Source organism: Zonotrichia albicollis, chromosome 10, assembly GCF_047830755.1.
Source record: "Zonotrichia albicollis isolate bZonAlb1 chromosome 10, bZonAlb1.hap1, whole genome shotgun sequence".
Taxonomy (NCBI): domain Eukaryota; kingdom Metazoa; phylum Chordata; class Aves; order Passeriformes; family Passerellidae; genus Zonotrichia; species Zonotrichia albicollis.
The window spans coordinates 17726550-17747620 of NC_133828.1; the positions used below are offsets into that span (position 1 = coordinate 17726550).

The 21071-nt window shown below is 37.2% G+C and overlaps 1 long non-coding RNA gene across 2 annotated transcripts; it reads right to left on the minus strand.

Moving 5' to 3' along the window:
* Nucleotides 1-1386: 1386 nt before the first annotated feature.
* On the minus strand, nt 1387-17051 carry LOC113459763 (uncharacterized). 2 transcript variants are annotated; one of them, XR_012582042.1, is made up of 5 exons: nt 16884-17051; nt 10286-10374; nt 4947-5084; nt 4497-4572; nt 1387-4134 (listed from the first exon to the last, which is right to left on the minus strand). It is a non-coding gene; the product is annotated as an uncharacterized LOC113459763 (long non-coding RNA). The 2 variants fall into 2 exon arrangements; XR_012582043.1 differs by lacking the exon at nt 4947-5084.
* Nucleotides 17052-21071: the final 4020 nt, after the last annotated feature.

Sequence of the window (21071 nt, forward strand, 5' to 3'; positions counted from 1 at the left end):
CAAAATCAGTCTCATATATGTTCGAGGCCTAGGCAGCCTTTTACGCTTGCATTTCCCTAAACTTTCTAACAGCTAAGTGAAAAAATCTTTTGTTAGTTCACAAAAAAAAAAAAAAAATTGCTGCAACAAAGCAAGAACGCACAGGCCACGAATATGTCCATCTATTTGTAATATTGCTGAATGAAGGCACACTTTTCTAAATACCTACTGGCTTTTGTAACCATAAAAGGTATCATAGATTGGGCTGTATCATGGTTTCCTCATCTTTCTGTTGCACAGAAATCTTGAATTATTTAGAGTGTACATCTGTAATTCTGACATTTTCTGAAATGAAAGAGAAGAAATGGGATAAATTCAGACACCTGAAGATACATACTAAAAAATGGCAGCAGAAAGTGAATAAGTTACCTCTAGTGCTGAAGGGCAATGGATTTAATTTGTCCCTAAGTTGGAATGGATGTCATTCTGTGATAAGGTAAATAAACAAATTGCAGGTAAAATAATTATACACACATCCATGTTGAGACAATCTGACTGGCAAGGTGTCTGGATGTTGTGTGCATAAGAATCTCTAACCAAATACTGAATTCTAATTGACTTTCACAAGTCAATTCATACTGGATTTCACAAAGGCAGTTGTCAATGCTCTGTGGTTGAGCAGCTTATTGAATTAGGAGAAAGTCATTCACTATTCTGAGCAAACTGCTTTCTGAAAGTACAGGTGAAACAGCTAAAAAATCAAATATGAGTTAGCAGGGAAAGGATGTATAAAAATTCCATTGTAAATAGCAGCATATTGTTCTGATTTTACTTTCATTGTTCTGTAAAATTAGGATGACTTTTATAAGTAATGAACAAATGAATTTCTGTTTATTGAACATAAGAAATGATTTTTTTCTTTACAAATGGCTGCATAGATAAAATACTATTTATATATTTCAGAAAGCTGTGGGAGAGCTGTGGAGAGTTCAGTTTAAATCACCCCAAGTGATTTATAAATCACTTCTAAATTGTTAAATCATCTTCAGCTCATAAGATAGGAAACTCTTTTTGTTAGAGAAGCAGCTAACTGTGTCTTTTCATACTTGAAATATCCGATGCTTTGAAAAATACATGACATTTGAATGCTTATTTTGCACTTGGGATCCAGATCATCTACTAATCTTTAGGGATATTGGGACTTGACATTCAGCTCAGCAGCTTGCTTTATGCAGTAACCAGCTCCAAGCAAGTTAAAGAACATCAGCTGTGAGGGTCACTTCTAAATCTTCCTGTCTCCAAAGTTAAATAATTTAAACAAATCCTATAGATTTGCAATAAGACAAAATATGTATGTTTAAGGAAGCTTTCAGGAATGGCTTAGTGAGATGTAAATTGACTGTGATTGATGGAAATGAAACTAGGTGCTGTGATGGTACCTTTTTGCAATGGAAGTGTGAGCCTGTTGTTACTTAGGAGTAATAGACTTCACTGTCAGGAAAAAAAGAGATTCCATAGAGCAAGGAGTTTCTAACAGTGCAAACCAGCACCATGCAAGTCAGCACAGCCTTCAGTCATGTTTCTGAGTTTCATATTGGATGCTCTCATTACTGTTTTCTTTTCACTGACTCATCTGGCAAATGTGGAGATCCTGAGCAGTTTATAGGAACTAATCCCTCGGGCTAGGAAATACAGCACAAAACAATGCATATCACAGACCCCCTTAATCCTTTTATGACATCCATCTTTAATATGCATCATTATGGCACACAAGAAACCTGACTGCAGAGTAGTCATGCATACAGAGCACATGTCATCAGTTGCTCAAAAGTGGGCCTGTGGGTGTTTCAGGCTGAGTGGGTGGGTGTTTTATTTATCTCATGGATATGACAACTCTCTTCAGTAGTAGGTGAATGCAGTAAGTGCTGTTCCACCACTAACATTTGTGTAATGTAGTCAAAGAAAAAAAGGTTTTTTTACATTATTTGTTTTTATGTCTTCTGCTCTGTATCACAATGGATTCTGAAAGCCACGGTGCCCTTTTCAACTGTTTTCATTGAAGAGATCTAATAGCACAGTTAACACAGTTGAATTATTTCAGCATGTAAGAAATTTCACTGTTTTCTGCTTTCCAAATTCATTCAATTTATTTTCATCAGGTAGCAGCTTGCTGTCCAGCAAACCAATCTCATTCCATATTGATTTGTGATGAGGCAACAGGGCAAAAGAAAGCAAAAAGAATAGGAAAAAAAGTAGCCAAAAAATGAGAAGCTCTTGACCTCCTTCCTTTATGTGGCAGCCTGGTTTGGCTGAAAGGTGAGTGTTGTAATATAGATGAAAGTATTCCTCTAATACAAGGAATATAAATTTATTTCTAGCTCTTAGTGTGGAATTTGTTTTCCAGATTTGGATAACAATTAAAGTTAACAAAAAAAAGATAACAAATCGTGACAGGAGTCATGATTCAGCAGAGAAAATATTTTCTAGTTGGATAACCCATGTGACCAATAGCTGGTGGAAACCAAACACAAGCAGAAGGGTTTGCCCACCCTCTCTCAAGTGCCTCACTCCTGATACGCTCCAAGCTCCAACATTGAGCCCTTGCCTCTGTTCAGAATGGTTTGAGCCTGTGCTCTGCCTGTTTACGCAGTTAGTACAACACTCACGCTCTGCCAAGGCTGAGCGATTTTCAGCACTGCTGATACTGAAATGCTCTTCAAAGGAAAGGTTCTGATGGTCACAGCTACTGAGGGCAGCTGTGTTACACCACGTCAGAAACATGTCCAACACACTCGAGGGCTTGAAACATGCACATTGGGATTGATGTAAGTTGGTAATGTGGTAACAAATCACTATGTTATGAGAACCAAAATTGCCAGATAACCTTGCTATAATTGCAGGCAGTTTATGTGCAGAAAGTCTAACGTGGAAGGCAAAAGATCATTCAGAAGAAAGATGTTAGGAGCAGTTAGTTCTTTACTTTTCATCTTCTGATGCATGTGCTTCCATCTGTCTTATCACGGAATGCTGTCCATCAAAACAGTTTTCTGAACAGGACTTCCTAAGATGTTGATTTAAAAATCAGATACAAATTTGCACAAGATCACTCTGACTCAGCTTTGAATCTGACCTAAAAGTGTTTCTTGTCATATGGAAGCAAATTATGGTGGAGCAATAAAACAAGAGAAACATTGCTGAGAAACAAACATTGGTGCTATTCTTGGCACTGGGGTGCTGCTGAGTGTCACAAACAACTGACAGATCAGAAACTCATGTCTAAAAGAAAATAGGAAACCAGTAGCTTAGATTGTCTGTATTTATTAAGATATACTCTGCCTGGTTTGTAAAAAAACAAGGTCGTTTTGGCCATCTTTTTTTTCCCACAAAAGCATGACCACTACTACAAACCCTGCCATCTTCAAAGCAGGGCAGGTACTAAGACCTACCAAATGAATTTGCTTTAGCATGTCATAATCTAATTTTAAAAGTGAGATTTAGAAGTTAATATTCCCTTCCATTCAAATAATCACCTGGAAATCTGAGGGGTTTTTTTTCTACTTTTATGTACACTCTGTTCATTTTTACTCTCCATAGAAGGAGAGACAAGAAAGGTGAAGGATGGGTGTGGGGACATCAGCCTAGAATTGGAAATGCTTTGCATTATCTGGTAATCTCATATGCATTATGTGCAAACACATAGCAATCCATCAATGCTGAAAGATCTGCAAACAGTTCAAAGATGACAACTTTAATTCCAGCACAAAGTATATTCCCAAATGCAGCTCATGTCCAGAAGATATAAAGAAGATAGGTGTTGTGGTTTGTCTTTGGGGTATTTTTTTAAAAATTGCATTACATTATTCATAGACCAGAATAATGGTTGTTTGGGGAGGAGATGGTTGAGGTTTTTTTTTCCTCAGGGACTGAATAAAACCTCTGAGGATGGCCAAAAAAAACCAAATAACAATTAATCTGAAGTGATTCAAACTCTGGAGAATATTTTTTCCTTCCTACATCCTCTCCCCTTTGGTACAGCTGCTGGCAGAGAAGGTTAAAAGTTTTTTTGCTAGTAGTTTGAAAGTCCTGGAACATTAATGTGCTAAGTGTACTAATCTTCCTATGTATGAAGTAGGGATCTTGAAAAAGATGGACCTGCTGGAGAAAAAAAGAAAAAAGGAGCTGTTAGTTTACAGTTTTCTACCCTCATTATCAAGCAAAGCCCAAAAACCTCTGTCACTGAGCAGTACATTGGGACAAACTCCATAGCAAATATGTGATGCTCTCGCTTTTGAAACTGGAATTCCAGAATACAAAGAGTGCCTTTTGGATAAACCAGCCTAGTTCACCTGTACAAAGAAAATAAATTTATTACCTTCACATTACACCTTCTGGAATTCTCAGAGCACCATCTGTTTTTAAGCAAACAATTGCAACTCATCAAGTAATATAGCTACAGTGATTTACAGAGAACAGTTCAGACCTTTATCCCCAAATACAGTGACAAGAAAATTACATACTTCTCTGAATCGATGCTTCCTAGAGAGTCAGGATCAATGCAGATGTCATTTTCATTCCTTAGTATTGCACCTATTCCTAAATTGGATTAAATTAAATAACATTAGATTGATAGATAATACCACACATATCTTTTATCTCAATTTGACTAAACAACATTTGCAATGGTCCTAAAGCAATGTTTTTTCATTTGAATCTTTTTGTACACAGCTGGAGATTCAACTGAATTTCTGTTTCCTCTTAGTCCTGCTACTATCTTTGATGAAATTTATTTGGATGCGTGCAAATGGACAACTCTGACATGGAATTAATACAGACCAAAATTAGGAAGAAAAGTGGGAAATAACATATTAAGTGTCTCCAACAACCCTTTCTCCTCTAGGTACATAAAAAGGAAAAAACTTTAGGGCACAGAAGGTAAAAGACAGTTCTTTACTGACAACTGCACTCACCCCTGAGGAATCAGGATCAACATTTCATTAGGTCCTTTCTAGTATAACTTCAGCGCCTCTCTGGTATAGCTTAGATACTGCTGGTATAATGACAAGCTTCAGTGTAGAAACAGTCCTCCTCTTTTCATGCTTGCTAACCTAAAACCAAAACATGTTGTGTTCTGACTGAGTGTCCTTCTAATTACTTTAAAAGCAATCTACCTCAGTTTTTCCATCAGCAACAGGTGCCTCAGATCCCGGAGATTTTTGTATTGTACCTGTTGGAGGAAATAACCAAATACAGATGGTTTGGTTGTATTCTGCAGTGGCAGTCAGCAGTTACATTATCCCTGCTACTATTGTTGTAAGAGATTCTGAAAGAATATCTGAAGATGAGGTTCTGAATTTTAAATCTTGATCTAAAGCTATTGTGAAATTATTTTGAACTTGTATCTCAGTTCTGTTAAGTTCTGAGAGAATGGTTATGTGCAAATACTTGTGATATTTCAGAAGCTACACAGATACTTTGCCAGTTATAAATCTGAAAATGATTGGATTTCAGGGGGAGGAAATGGTGTGATAAGGTGAGTTAAGTAGCAGTTTCATTTATGGTGTAGTTAAGCTGAGATGTCAGGATTTATGAATGTTGTTGGAAGGGTCTGAATAGTTTTCATAGGAACTGTGTAATATTGGTGTGCATTTAAACTTCAAGCCACTCTCAATTCTTCACTTCTCTTTTTTTTTAATGCAGTATTCCAGCCTTTCATTTTTATGACAACTGCCACCAAAATCAAAATCAATTATTTAGGGCCAAACACTTGGTGTGGTTGTGACTGGAGAAAGAATTTTTAAAAAAATCAAATCCGTCACAGGTTGCCAATATGACTTGAGGGAAGAAGGGAAAAACCATGAAAGGCAAAAAAGTCTGTGAATCTTTTTCCATATGGCTCTCTCCAGTGCAAGTCTAACAAGCCTGAGATCCAATGGTTTGGGAGGATTATGCCATAGTCAGAAATATGGTTTCAGATACACTGATTTAGTTCCTTTCTCTGCATTTCTCTGTGGATATCTAAATTACAGAGCCATACAAAGAACTGGGCAAATGATCACAGGGAGCTTGGGGCTGGATCCAGAGCTCTGGCAGAAGTGATCCTTAATTCCATCTCACTCTGAACACCTAATTCTTCTGTGCCCTCTAACAAACAGGAGTTACCCCCCAGCAAGATTTTTGGTTATTCCCTTGATACCAGCAGGCTTTGGAATACCCCAGCTATTGCTTTCTCTTCTGCAGTAAGATTTCTTCCACAAATTGCTGGGGAAGTTGTAAAGTGCTGTTATTTCTCTACATTATCTCAATACTAACCTACAAAAGAGGATGCACCATTAACTGACCAAATGGAACTTAATATCCTTTCAGGCTACTAGGATAAATTTTTAACCCTGGACACTAAAGCTTGCCTATAAATGTAGCAATATAATTTAAAATACCTTTTTGATATTTGCAACTTAGGCAGGATAGTTTAGTGGCAGTTTTAGATGATAATTGCAAAGTTATAGCCAAGGTAAAAATTACTACAAGAACAGATGTCCTAAGGGCATCACAGACTTTTGATTCAGGTGTGATCCAAAAAAAGGTGAAGATGTGAAACTAAAAGGCACCTGGAGAAGTTTGAGAAGGAAAACAGGGAAGCAATCACCAATCTTTGCAGAACCTGTTAAGCAGTAATTAGCAGGGGTTCAAATAACATGCTCTCCCAAGTGATGTGTTCATTCATGGCCACAGAGATTTAAAACTGATACCCACAATTGCTGCCATCGTGCTCAACATGTACTTTTCAATAGTGTTTTAGTACTGGCATATTTCTAATATCTGTTGACAAGCAGATTCATGTGAGACAGAGTTGGAAAGAGCGTCTTTTCCTTGCTGAAGATTTCAACACTTTTATATGTAACTGCTTAAAGCTGAGAGGTAAAGAGTAGCTGAGGTTATTGAAGAAATCTGCTGCCTTTTCCCCCACAGGGTAACATTCAAACATGGCAACTAGAGCATCAGGCTCTAGTTCAAATCTTTTGTGGAGTGGCATTTGCTCAAAACATGAAGGAACAGAGAATAATGACAAAAAAATTTAAATTTTTATGCAATGTGGCAACTAAAACTCAAAAGATTCATAACTTAAAAAATGAAATATTCTAATACATGCACCTACTACAGTTAAAATACTTGGAGCAATTTGACAGATACATTTAGATTCCATCTATCTGACTTGTTTCTTATCATCAATATTAGAATACTTAATTTAAAAAACCCAAAACAGACACCCATTCAGTTCTGTGTTGGATTTCCTACTGTTGGGTTGGGAACCCCTGTGGCTGCATTTCAAAGTTGTGTATGAGATTATGAACAAATTCTGAGTGCTGAAAAATATGATGTTAAATGTGCTGCTCACAGGCACTGATTTGAGAAATAAACCAAGAATTTAGATTTCAAAGCAAGCAAGGACTCAAAATATTAAAAAATATATATTATTTCATCCAGCTTTCACCATTATGTGTGGTATAATGTGTAGAAGACCCAGGTTAAGGTTAATTGTACATCTTGAGACACGAAGTTTCTTCTCTCACCAAAGTATAAACACATTTTGCACAGAGCTAAAATTTTCTATTTACCTGTGTCTTTTAATTAGACAGAAACTTACTTAATTCCATGGACTTCTTTGATCATGTGTTTGGGGTTTATTTTGTTTGTTTAGGGTTTTTTTGTGGCAACATATCTTCTTTCCAATATTTGCAAACCATGCCAAGGTTTTCTGAGGAAGCATAGAATTGTGCTGATCCTGGTTTAGGAGACCTTTTCATAAAGGCACGAAGCAGTAGCAGTAAACAGTTTTACAAAACTACATTTACAGGAAACATTTTATAGGATTCTAAAATTAAACTTGATTGAGGGCATTTGTTAAAGAGCTAAACAAATTACAAGAACTTAATAGAATATTTTAAGCACTTTAAAAGGAAGAAACCAGATCTTTCCCCTTGTACAGTTATCTTGAAAAGCCTTTTAAATAAATAACGCTATGACATTTGATATAATTAGTTTCAAAACCTATCATGAAATGGTATCCATTTAAGGGTTTCTATTTAGCAAACTATCAGGGCTTTGGATTAGGGGAAGAGAATTCTGATGAACAATTAAACAAATGTCATCTCTTTACTCAATCCACTTTTATTTGTTTAGTGAAGAAAACATTAATGGAAATGCAGATACATTAGGACATTATGATAACTAGTACATTAATAATGCAAATAGCTTAAGAAGGTTAATTACTTCTTAAATGAGTAGTTACTGTGTAATGTTCTTCCTTTGCAAAATGCACCAACTCATTCAAAGATAAAAGCAATTTCTTTTTTTTGTTGTCTTTTTTTTTTTTGGCTGCAGCTACTCTTGAAATATACATAAGCATTTTGACCTGTTGGGATTGAAAACAATTATCAGTCAACAATTACAGGCTGAAGTCCAGCATTCAAAGATCAGGAAAACATTATCAGTGAAAAATCTTTAGTCTTTATACAGCATCAAAAGCAGACAGTTATTTCTGTGACTGCTAAAACGTGCCTTTCCCCAAAAGGCCAAAACATAAGCACCACATTTGAATTTCAGATGATAATTGCTGCTCTTGAAGACAATTAAACCACAATAACTGCTCCCTTGGTTTGCATGATTGCATTCTCTCAGTTGTTGTAACATTGTTTGAGATCCAACATATGAAGTCAACTGCCTCTGTTAGATTCAGACAGGTAATTGAGCTGATTTTTCTGGTTTAACGTAAAGTATAACTGTTTGATAACTGGGATTTCAGCATATCTACTCTTTCACTAATTACTGACAATAAGAAAAAAGTTTCAGTGTATCCTGCCACATAGCAGAGCAAAAGTCAAGTTCTGTTACAGTGAGATCAGCATTTGATGGAACAAGTCATACCATGACATGAAAGTTTCTGAAGGAAGCTCACTTTCAGAATTATTATTTACTCTTGGTTTGCAATCACTGCTTTTGGCTTCAACATCTTACAAATTTTCTAAGATTTCCTAAGCCACAAGCAGAAAGAACCCATCCTTCAAACAGGAGGGAAGCTGAATTCTGTGAAGTGTTGTGGTAGGAACCAAGGTCACACTGCTCCTTGCAGTTATTAATCAAACGTGGGATGGAGAAGCTGTCTGTTGTCCTTTTGCAGAGGCTGTTCTTGCAAATTAGTGTTCTTTCTGTAGTCCTCACTGTATATTCCTAGTTATTTTCTCCACGGGAAGCTCAGTTTTCCTTTTTTTGGTGCTTAGTTTGCCAGCAGTGCCACTGAAATGACACATTTAGGTATTTTCCTAACACAGTCTCATGCTCCGGTAAACAGGTACAGGGTGGGCTCTTGATGAGCGCTGAGCTCTTCAACCTCCACAAGACCTTTCACCACACAGGGCTGATGACAGCAGTGAATGAACAAACTCTCTACTCAGAGGTGCAACCCAGCACTACAGAAGGTGAAATCTAGCTCTGAAACACTTCCAAGTAATTATAAATACTGCATTACCTCAGCTTTGGGGTTAGGATCTTTGTTAAAATATATGTAAATATTGACATCTCCATAGGGTTGGGAATGCTCTACATGCTGGTTCAGTACCTGGGAAAAAAGGGGTTTTGTTCCCTTCAACACTTCAGAAAAACATGCACAATGAATATCAATATTTAGTACCAACAACAGCAAAAATTAGCCCTGAGCATTGCTGTACATAATAGCAGCTGTTAACATATCAACCTTCATGGATCAGTTCAAATTTCACATTCTTAAACATTTTTCTATTAAGATTTTTTTCCATGCTTTTAAATTGTGGATCCTAAGATTTCCTCCATTCTGCTAACAATATGCATTTTGGGTATTTTCCTAATGTTGACATACCTAAATCTGACTTCTTATGGCTCAAATGATTTTAAAAGTCCCATATTTTCAGCTATAATGTCAAATATCTATAATTATCCCCTTCATTTTTCATACCAGGTCTTACTGTCATGTCCTCATTCCTTTTTTCAGAGAATTTCAGTCCCTGTGTTTGAATATTGCATTGAATAACACATTTTTGCAATTTGCTAATGAATTATTATGGCGTAACAGAATCCGTTAGTTCTCCCTGAGTCTCCCTAAGTCTGAGCTGTTGGCTGCTCTTTTCTTACTGTCAAATATCAGAAAGTTCCTACATATAGGGAAAAATGCAAAGTTTGAGAAATGACTATGCTTGCAAAGTGAAGTTTCCTGTTTAGTTTCTCTAGCTACAAGGTGATAAAACCATACTGTAAAGATTAGATAACAATGACTCACCTAAGAGGAAGATTCTTTTTTCATTCTTCTTGTGGAAAAAAATGCTGTAAAAGCACTCTCTCTGTAGTAAAAAAATATGTTTGCATTTCCTGTAACATAAAGTTTTCACAATGTTGGGTTATTTAGATTTCATTTTAGGGTTAGGTTGTACATTAAGACCAGAATTGTAATCACCAGGTATACTTAAACAGCAGGATTTTGTGATACTGGTATGGAATGTGGACATGGCTCCCTCTCTCTCTGACCATGTCTCCATTTAGGACTTTCTAATCACTATAAAACATTCCAAAAGTTACCTTGCTCCATTTCAGATTTGTAGCTTTTCAACAGAAAAAACCACAGTGTAGTAATGCTGGTAACTATTTTTGGGTACAGCTCAAAGACATCTTTAATAGGTGTAAATTCTATTCATACTTTCTTGTGGGTTTTAAATATTAAATGAAAGAAAAACGGTCATTATTAACACAACATGTTGGAAAGAAAATGAGTTCATAAATATTTTTGCTATTACTTAGTTATAGCATTCTATTTCTATTCCCTGTGGAAGCAGTATTAACATGGAGCATAATTTTTGAGGCACAGACCATATGCAGCAGAGATAAGGCTGCAGTCCCAGGAGCTGCTGCACAGCTCCCCCGTACATCACCCTGATGAATCCTAACCATTCATATCCTGCTTTTTACCAGTTCCTGTAAGCAGGGCCAGCTGGTTTGGCCTTACTGGAACTGGGCAACAGACCCATCTCTCATAATATAGATTAACCTGCCTCCCAGTCCTGTGATAAATGTGCTGCAATTTCTTGGTACATTATTTATTTAGTTTGTTTCTACTCACTAGATGTAAAAATTTGCTGTTGAATTTCTAAAATTTTCTCATAGAATTTATGTACATCTATCTACCAGGAGAGGGGAGACAACACTTGAAAAGTCTGTTGTTGATGAAAAAGTCAAAGCTTTTTGAATTTTGCTTTCTCACACCAGGAAAAATACTAAAGAAGCAAACAACATACCTTGAAAAGTCACACTTTTTCATTAACTATAAATTTTTAATAAAGAAACACAGTTTGTTTTTTTTTTTTTTTATAGATAATTTCTTGAATAGGTGGTTTATTCAAATCTGCCTTAGGTCACAGGAAGCTTAGGAACTATTGATTAGATCAGCTATTGCCTTCATTGTTCACTGTTCAAAATGAGCTCTTCATTGCCTGAGGTTGTCACCAAGGTCATCTGATGCCATTTATAAACGTACCAGTAGAACACCCACAGTTTCAGAGGTTTTGTGCATTTCTGGAATGAAAACTCATTTGAAATCTACACAAAGTTGCCTAATTTCTTTTCCCAATTCTAAGCATTTGGATCCTGTTTTAAACACTTATTGTATTTAATTAAAATTCTCCACTGATTCCAGTGAGATTGTATCAAGTCAAAACTGGTTACCATTTAAAAGCACCAAGGCTCAGAGGAGGAAAAAGGAGGGACTCACAAGTATTTTCAAAGTGATTTAAAAAACCAAAGTCTCAATTAGGCAATTGTATTCATCCATTCCCAATCCCCAGCTCACCAAGGAATTCCAGTTTATCAGCTGCAGCATACAGGAATGTGTGCCTGTGCCTCCATCAGCACAATCCACTCCTCATTCCATTCACACTTCCCAACAAGAGGGGTACTCATCCTTTTAATGCACAGGCCTGGAAGGAGGAGAATTCAGCTTTGGGGGACTAGGAATTACAGAGGAGCTCCAAGGTTTGTATTTTTAAAAGAGTTTGTGCTTATGGTCTCATACCCATTGAGCCTGCTTTTTAACTGAGCCCGCCAGCAGCACCACTGGAACAAGGGCCAGCCAGCAAGTCTATTGTAAAGGAGGCTTTTGAGAGTCTACATGTAAGAATTCACCCCGAGATGAAATTTGGCATCAAAGGCCCTGGCATAAAGCTGGCTGAAAATGACACGAGTGCAGAAGAAAATAATTTCAGATCTAATTCAATATTTCAATGGAGAACTGCAGAAAGTGTTCAAATCTGCTGAAAATCTGGCTTTTATAATATTGTCTCCAGGAAGGTGTCGGATAGAAAAGTTTCAGTGCCAAGCAAGAACACAATTATCCTCCATTTCGAAGGAAGTAAATAGATCATTTCTCTCTGACCTCCAAAGAGGAAGGACTATTCTCTCCACACAGTGGTGAAATGTAATAAAAAGAATGATACCCTTGGGATCCCTTCTACCAACAAAAAGCTACTGAGCACACTAACAGCATAGATAATCAAGGTAGTTGCATAAAAAATGAGAAATTTAAAGGATTGCTGGGAATGGGACTCTGGCCAGTAAGAAAAAAGGCTTACGGACTAGCTAGGGGCAGTGAGTATAATTTAATGTATTTCTGGCAGAAAACAAATAAGGAGGTACTCATCTGCAATTACAGGAGATGTCATCTCTTTTGAACTGGAGTTTGCAGAATCTATTTGTAAATACTGCTGTGTTTTCTCCTCTCCTCCACCCCTATAGCAGCACAAAGCCTTTGCTCTACCCTGGCATTAGTAACACATGCACTAAAAAGTTCAGGAAAGATTAATACACTTTCAAACAGGGTAATATTTCACATTTCCACTACACTGCACACTGTTTGCAGTTTCATTCAGAAAAATATGGATAAAATAAGCATTTGGAATTTTGGGGTCAATGAGGTTTTTCACAGTGCTGTGCAAGAGCATCTTGGTTTTGCTCCAGGAAAACCCTGCTGGCTGTAGTTTCCAGGCTCTCCCTGCCCTTGGAAGGCAGACATGTGGACAGTTGAAATGTGCATTCTGAAGGACAGCATCCATCTTTGTGCCAGCCCAGTAGGCCTGACTTGTCTCTGGGGATTGTCAGAAAGACAAGTGATCTGTGTGAAACATGGAGAATTTTCACCTGAGCCCCTCTCTCTGTCACACCATGAGGATTTGGGCACTGCCTGGTCACCAGCACTAGGTGCACCTCTGCACACCATGATGTGCTCTACAGGACTGCACCCTGGGTTTGGTGTTCATAGCAGGTCTGGTCCTGCCTCAAACCCTGCTCTGAGTGTTTTGCTAGGAAAACAGAATTCCTGGCTTCTGTGATCCCAGCTGCTGATTTCAGTGGGGTCTGCCTGAGCAGGGCAAATTCTGATCACCATATTTATATCACTGGGAAAGATTTTACTAATTTCTCTTAAAAGAGTTTACCTGTACTGCCAATGCTTTCATATCCTGTTTGTTAACACAAGACTCTGTGTTCCTTAGTCTGTGCTATTACATCCTGTGGTAGGTGTTCCTTGGGTGAGCTAATGCTTTAGCAAGTCATTATTCAGCATCAAAGTTTTCTCACTATTATAACCAAAAGATTAAGCATGTAAACTCCAGTGTAAAGCACTGATATATTAAATTAATATCTCGGATTAACAATGCCATTGAACATCGGTGTGGTATCAAAATCCTTAACATAAGTAGGCCAGTTGCCATGGAGATGGCAAAGTTTCAGAATGATTTTGTAGTAATGACAACAACTTTAGAACCTAAGTGCTTCCAAATAGTCTATAAAGCTGCAAAAGGAGTGGCAAAATGGAAATTGCTATTCTTGAAACAAGTTACAAGATACAAGTTCAGGATACCTGATATTCTGAGCAGGCGTTTCAAGAAGAACACAAGTATTAGCAGTTTCTTTACAAATACCAATGGTGTATTTTTTTTTTACAGAGCCCCAGGTTTTGCAGTGAGCGGTATAGTCCATATTGCTTTGAATTCAGGGTGCTGAATATCTCTAATATCTGGGGTTTTTGCAAGTTTCTCTGTTCTACATATGCACTTTTCTTCATTAAGGATGAAAAAGAACCATCAACAAACTGTTTACCCTGCAGTATGAGTAAAAACTTACTTAGTAGCTCATGAGGCTTAAAACCCTACCGAAAGTGTGTTCCTGTTCAACCAAACATTAACTTGGTCCCTTTTGGAGGAAGAAAATAATGTGTTCTGTAAGGTTGTTGTCTTCTGTGGATCAGGCTGAAAGTGTTGATTGCAATCAGTGATAATTTGAGGGAATTTTTGAAAGGCTAACATAGCATTTCTCTGACTGGCTGAAGATTAGCTTATGTCTGTTCATCCATATTTTGTATCTTTGCAAAGCAAGTGACATAAGTGATTTCTTTGCAAATTACAGCCAGATCCACTGAATTTGCTAGACCTGTGCAACAGAAACTCTGACATGAGTGGGGAACTGATCCCCCTGTACCTTTCTGATTTTATCAACAGTGATTTCTTTTCTATCACCAGGGAAAAAAAAAAAAACCCAAAAAAAACTAGAAAAGGGAAAAGGAGGAACAGAGAACAAATTCTCTCAATATAATCCCTAGTTTGATTTTATATTATGGAATACAATGATCTTAAGCAGAATTTAATAGCAGAATCTTACAGGGGGCAGTTTGACTGCAACACCATCCAAGATACACAACAACCAAAAGGCTGAATTGTGGATGCACATTTTAATGGACAGAGATCCACAGCAATTACTCTTTATCTATGAGTGCATTATTATTCTATGCAAACATGAGTGAAAAAAAAAGATAGTAGGTGAGCCAGTTCCTGCTTTCCTCTAGTAAGAGACTGACACAATAATTAGTTCCATTAATATGAGCTCTTCAGTGACACTTGAGGATGGAGAAACTTCATGGTCTCAGCATAACTGACTGAAAGGAAGTTTAACCTTCAGGGCTTTAGAAGAGCACTGGCCTAACAGTACCAGAAGCTTAAATTCAGTGTCATTTTTGGGGGGTGGAAAGCACCTATTAATCTCCATCTATTCCAGAATTAAATTGTAACTTCTGTAGAGCCTACTTATGTTTTCACAACTTCTGTGAAAGCAAAAGCAAGCCACAGCTTCATGGAAGAAATATCACACCCCTCTTTTGTGAAAGGAGTTGATATTGAGATCTGAGATATGTTTGTTTGGGGAGAACACAATTACAGGAAACAAATTCAGAAATGAAACACTAAAACAACTCATTTCACCAGAGAAAGCCAAATCAGAAGGGAACATTTCTGACACAAGTTGATGCCATTGTTAGTAGAAATAACCTGTGCATTTCAGCAGTCACATATGCCTTGTCAATGGGGATTTTTCCAGTTATGTGTGGGGGTTTTGCCCCTGTGTCTGTCAGATAAATCAAAGAGCCAAATGGAAGTTGAGTACTCAGGAGCACTATTATATTATGGCACACCCCCTGGAGGGCTACAGTTTTGTAATGAAATGAATAAATGACAAGGAAGCCATATGATATCCTGAAAGTTCTACCCGTCCTTTAGGACAAGCATGTCAGGACAAATTCCATTTAATTACACTGAGCACAAGCTAAAAAAAAAAAAAAAAAAGAGAGAGAGAGAAAAAAGAGAAAAAATAAAATTCCAGCATTATTTTTTTGTCTGAAGCTCCACATGTGTAATAGTGAATTGACCTCATTTACTGCTGCACTACTTCATTATGACTCCACAAAATGGATTTCAAACACAAAACTAAAACTAGAGCAACAGTGTTGAACTAGGTCCACATCTCAATATTTCTAAATGGGCCACGGACAAAACTAGCTCAGTGTTGATTATTATATTAATTCAAACTCCAGCAATTGCTGAGGTTTTTGCTCCTGCATGTACAGCCCTCTACAGAAACAAAAGCATTCAACAGTTCCCCATAACTGGTAGTTTGAAATTTTGAAACAATTAGCACAGCAGGAGAATGCACACAATACCCAAGTGTTTTCCACATGTTAAAATTCCCATAAAGTACACAATGCCTATAGTTTCCTGTGATTTTTTTACAGTAGTATTTAAAATCAAATGCCAAGAAAATATAAGGTATATCTTGTTTTAATTTAGCCTGAGGCTTCCAATGGAGTTACGTCATTGGCTTTGCTGAATTTCTTGACAATTAATATCTGAGTCCAGGAAAAAATGTTTGCTTTTCCAAATGTGGGTTTTGTTCAGAGTTTTGTGTCAGGAATGTGGCAAGTTACCCCACCCCTCCTTTTCAAACAGTGCTACAGTTGCTGGTAACTTAACAAAGGGGCAGAGACAGATACAAAATATATGCTGTAACATAAATTCTTCATAGCGTTACAAAATACTAAAACAACACCAGCCAAGTGTGCTATTCTAAACAAAAAAAAATCATGCCGGGTCATCTTCAGCACCATTTCTGGGCTGTGTAACGTCAAAGCCCAGCCATTGATAGCTTTATAGCAAACATTACAAATAAAATCAGCTCTCAACAGACTGACGTGTGTAGGAACCTGCCATTCACACCACCCACAGGCAGCTTCCAGGGAAGGAGCTTCCAGGCTCCTTATATATAGATTTAAGCAGTTCCCACTGAAATCAGCAGTGAGATAACAACTGACTTCAGCAGAACCCAGTTAGAGCCATCAGTGTTCTTCTTTGTGCCCTATCCTAATAAAAAAAGGACTTTGGGGGAATTTAGTTTTTGCCATAAAGAAAAAAAAAAAGAAAAAAAAAAAGAAAAAAAAAAGAAAAAAAAAGGAAAAAAAAAGGAAAAAAAAGGAAAAAAAGAAAAAAAAGAGGCATTCTAAAACTACTTACATTGCTTACAGGATCTGGGGTGTTTCAACTGAGGAAGAAGAGAACTGAGAGGATCAAGAAAAAATTTTGAATACTGCATCTCTATGGTTTCAGCTTGCCCAGCTTGATTGTAGAGCCACCTTCTGGTTTGAAATAACAATTTCATACTTGCTGACAGTAAGAGAGTGTGTGTGTGTACTTTAGTGATGCATTTGGAAATGTTTAAATTCACTGCTTTAGGCCACATTAGGAAAATGACACAGAAACACTGTGGATTCTGCTTTGTTCTGAATCCAAGTAGCCCAGTGACATATTTGGATATTAAAAAACTCTACCTTGGGCTCCTAGGACCATTTATGATTGTATAAGAAACCGAAACTGCAAACGTGAACCCTAGGAAGTGGTGAAAGGACTCAATAGGTCCTTCCAGTGATAGGAATCAATAGAAACAGGATGGGAACAGTTCTGGAGAGATCCTGGGAACATTCTCTTTCCACAGTGCATTTGCCTGCTGGTTTGACTTTTAATGTTACTTTTTGAAGCATAGAACCACCTCATTAATTCCATTTTCTTGATGTCTGACCATTCTCTGGTTTTGGGTTGATTGCTGCAAGTTTTAACTAACACAGCATGACATTCTGAACTGATTATAGTGCAAGAGGTGTCTGCCACATGATTACAGTCCAGAGAGAAAACTAATCATACAGCATCTCAGGCAGAGCATGAGTGTTACAGTGTCACTCTAGTTTGAAATAAGTTTTTCCTACAGCTGTGTGATTAGAGATGGCTGATCTGATCCCAAAATAGGCCTCACCTCATGTATTTCAGACAGACCAAGGATTACAAAGGAAAGGAGTGAGCAGGTTCTCAGTGGCATCATTATGAGACACGGGAGGGAAATGCTAGCTAACAAAAAATGTTATAGCAAAACCCCTCTTTGTTTTCCAGTTTGAAATGAGGAGGCATGGGGAAGGGGTTGATCAGCATCCCAGAGCGTCAGAGATCCTGTGGCTGTGGCTCAGAGGAGGAAAGGAGCCCCTCACACTGACAGCTTAATGTGTGCCTTCCACATTCCAGATAACTGCTCAAATCACAGACCACCTCATTTATCTTGGAGCTGTTCCAGGCTCTATAAGCAATTTCATTCCCATTAGAGCAATGATGTGAACTTTCATCTGCCACCTACATGTCAGGCAAGATTCCTTACTACAGGGCCCTCAGATTCTTTCCCTTTTATTCAGAATGCAACATTATTTATAGAAACTTGAACAAGTCCAACAGGAGCAAGTGCAAGGACAAGATGAACTCCTCAGCCCCCAGACAGCAGATTAGAGCTTTTCCATATATGTATGCCAAGCACTGTACAAAGCACTTGGCATGGAAGCCTCTTTCTCCCAAACAGAAATTGAAATTTCAATAGCGGTTAAAGGCATTCATTATTAAAATCAGCGTTTTGAAAGTTATTTTTTTGTTGGTAAGCTGGCAAAAAAAGCCATTTACTCCTGAAATGTGAGGCTTGCTGTAGGTGAGGTCAGTGCTGTGACACAGGACAAATGCATACAGGAAGGCAGCTCCCACATTCCCAGCTCAGAATCCCTCAGGTTCAGTGGCTGATCCTCAGGCAGTTCATATCAAAGTCAAATGCTGCTTCCTTAGCAACTCTGCAGCCATCAGGGAATTAAAGTTATTAAAATCTGAATTTTATGAAAGACGTAAATCTCAAATTCAATAGTACCTAAGCCAGGTGCTATTGAAATCAATGCTGGAACTTGCTCTGATTTAGCAAGGCTAAATTCTAACAGCTATAAAACATACATTGGTTGCATTTTCAGTGTTCCTGTTCTTTACCTTATATACACACAGACACGTGAGTTTATAAGGATGCAAATGTTTAAAAAACAAAAAGCTTTGAAATATTTTTGGTATCTGATAAAGAACCGATCACTTTTCATAATTATTTTTAGATTTCTATATTGTTTTGATGTTTAGCTGCTGCTGTGAGGCAGCTTTACAAACCTTCTACTTTTATGTTCACAGGAGCACAGTTGAACTATTTAGTTCACATTACATTGATTGCTGCTGAATAGAGGACTTTTGAAGTATCACTTTAAATCTCTTTGATATTTTAAAAAAACCAAAGTTCTGTGTGTGCTATCTTCATAGTAGAGACTTTGAAATGATTTCCTGAGAATAATTAAAACAAGTTAAGTTATTTATGACTGCAAAACCAAAACAAAACACATTCTGTTAGGTCTTTCAGATCAGTATCTAACAGGAATGTTTTGTTCTCTGAACGTGTCCTTCACACTGCTTGCTCTTGAAGAGCAGAATGAATATATTTATGGATAAAAATAAAAATAAGATTTTGTTTCATGCTCCCCAATTCTTTACCTGTATTTCTGCTTGGGAGGGAAGTCTACAAGCTGTACCAAGAGTTAGAAACAAAGCATTTCTTGAAGACACACAGGTATGTGAGCATGCAGGGTTTATACATGTACAGTAACAGCCCTGCTTTTGGTTAGAGAACAAGTATTTTCCAAAAGGCAGCACAAAAATCATCAAGAGTTCAATTAAAATGAGTGGGGAAATGCTGGAGTAACATACAGATTTTAATTATTTTCCTCTGAAAGCCATTGGATAATACAATACTGAAAAAACAATTCAAAGTAACTTTTTTTGATGCTTAGCCCATGCTACTCTAAAACTGTTTGGAAAGGAACCAGTAGAAGTTTAGTTTCTTACCTTTATTAGTTGGTTTTCCCAAAACTTCAAGTGGAAAATAATACAAAGGGGAGGAAAACACAAGGGAAAAGGGAAAAAGAGAAAAAAGGGAAAAAGAGGAAGAAAAAAGGGAAAAAGAGGAAAAAGGGAAAAAGAGAAAAAAAAGGGAAAAAGAAGAAAAAGGGGAAAAGAGATTCTCCAATAATAATGTCAGACATGTGCAAAAAAAAGATTCTACACTTGCAAATATAAATGTAAAGAAACAAAATAAGATCAAAAGCACCTTTATAGCTAAAGAACAATGTTTTGTTTAGCTCTTCTATATAAAAGCAATATTTCCACACATTTCTAATCAGTAAATAGTGTCTTCTTACAAGCAGAGTACTTACTGCAAATTAAAGTGATCAATATTCATAATATTAATTTTATTTTATGCTAGATTGACTATTAATTTCAGGGTTTTTTTCTCCTCAGAGGTTTTTCCTCTCTCATTTTTACTTGGAGAATCAGAGAAGTGGAATCAGAGCGGATGAATCTACGAGAATCTATGAGATAGATGAGTGAATTAGACAGAATAATTTGTCAAGACACAGAAATATCACTTCTTCCAGGGAATGATATACAAATTATTGTAAGTTATAATGGCCTAAGAGAATATACTTCATGACTTTTCCTCTGATGTGATTTGTTCTGTGATGTGATTTGAAAAGAAAATAAATTATCAGTCTCTTGAAAGAAAAACAACTCTGATTGGGGGCATGTTTTTGATTACAAGGTGCTTTATTCATTTAAGCAATAGTCCTCTAAAATGTTTTTACAGGAAGGACAACTTGAGGAAATGGAGTTACAGGAGAAAGGCCTGAGAGAAGGAGGGTTGAGGACAGCGCCGTGACATCCCTTGTTCATGGCAATAATGAGCCCTGGAAAAGACCTGCACTTGGAGCTCATTGCTATGGACTTGTTAAAATTGCTAAATTACTACTGGCAGTGTGCCATGCAAAGGTTTATTTTTGTGCGGTGCTCTGAGAGTAGAGACAGGATATTTCCTCCATGGATATGGCCACAAACGGGCCATTCTCACAGTCTTTGGCACTGATTCCTGAATATCGTACATGTCTTAGGTTTCCTTCTACCCTTCCAGTGGTATTTCATTAGACAAATAATAGCACTTTTTTCCCCCAAACTTGACACCTCATTGTGCCTGTCTAGACCCACAGATTTTGAGTAAGAGGTATAGTCAAAACTCATGACCAATTACGGTGAAGATACATAGAAATCAAAGGTGTAATAGAAGCAGAAAAAGAGAACCAAAGGATTTACCAATTGCACAGAGGTGTAAATTACTTGCTCTGAAATACACTAATATGGAACTTCTGCAAAGTTTATTTCCTCTTATTTTCAGCTTGCTAAAACTTCCTTTTAAAAAAGGGATAATAAAATGCTGTAACACTGCAAGCAAGGGGTTAAAACACCTGTCCTAACCAAAGA